A 1407-nucleotide genomic window follows, 5' to 3' on the forward strand; every position below is an offset into this window, starting at 1 on the left:
CTTTTACCTCGCTAAATGATCAAATGTTTTTATTGTTCTGTTTCTTAGATGTGACCACGTAATACACAATAAAACTAGTTTTATAATAGATATATAACGCTATGTAAAATAGTTGCATAAGAGTTGTATACCCTTTTTATAGAACTTCTATACTACTAAACGGTTGTATAAAAATGGGCCTTTTTTGGTTGTAAAGCTATCATATTACGGTCTTATAGCACGTTATACGAATTGAGGTATCCTATAAAAATGATCACATAGCTGTTTATACAGCCTTTATAAAATAAAATTTGCTACTTGGGCTCTACCATACCATGAAGTCCAAGCAGAAGACAAAGGTCAGTAAAAAACACCAAAGAGTGGACAGGAATAAATGTTTAAACTCGCGCCAAAATAGCAGAAAGACGAAAAGAATTATTTGCCAATAATCGTTGAGAGGAAGCACCTAGATAGACGATAAAAGATAAACTTATTTAGGTTAAAAAATTTATTGCACAATATCATACATTTACAGGGTTAACCAATATGGTTAATCGCTCCTAAACAACTAATTCACAAAATCTTAACTGCATATATCCCTAGCGGCGAAAATGCAGCACCTGCTATACTCATGAAGAATGTAAGAATAAGCATTCCTAATTCCACTCTATTATCTGGAAGCAACCTGCAAAAATAAAGAAATGTTTATTTCATTAATATTAATATGTAATATTGTAATAATAAATAATATGTAATTTACTTATTTACGTGTCACTTTTAGACTTCTTAATTTATTTATGAATAAAATACGGTATAATCATAACCTCGATCATAACAAAATTTTAAAGCAATTTTCATTATAATCTATTATATACCCAGTGACATAAGTTACAGTTGAGGGTTGGAACCTTTGGTGTTACACAGCAAAATAAGACACTAAATCACCACAAAACACTTTTACTTTTACACTGGACGCGCGTTTCGCTAACCATGTTAGCATCATCAGCAGATTATTATAAACTCATAAGTTAAGGGAGTTTATAATCATCTGCTGATGATGCTAACATGGTTAGCGAAACGCGCGTCCAGTGTAAAATTAAAAGTGTTTTGATGTATTGTGGTGATTTAGTGTTTTATTTTGTTTTATTTTGACATAAGTTAACTAAATAATTCTTGATATGGATGAAACTGTTTTAATAAGTACATATCTAGGAAAATGCATCTTTAAAAAAATGAATAAAAATAATAAAATCTACTTCATATCATGAGACAGATGTAATTTGAAGAGAGAGCAAAGTAGTATAGTAGTAGTAGTGATCATATACATAATGACGTGACTTATAAATACAAAGTATGCCCAGCGAGAGAAAGAATCATTTCTCTCAAAAATTATGAAAAATAATTAATGTTTCCATATAAGTTTGGTTG

This window comes from Sitophilus oryzae, unplaced genomic scaffold (genome assembly GCF_002938485.1).
Source record: "Sitophilus oryzae breed Bouriz unplaced genomic scaffold, Soryzae_2.0 scaffold_1590_pilon_pilon, whole genome shotgun sequence".
Taxonomy (NCBI): domain Eukaryota; kingdom Metazoa; phylum Arthropoda; class Insecta; order Coleoptera; family Curculionidae; genus Sitophilus; species Sitophilus oryzae.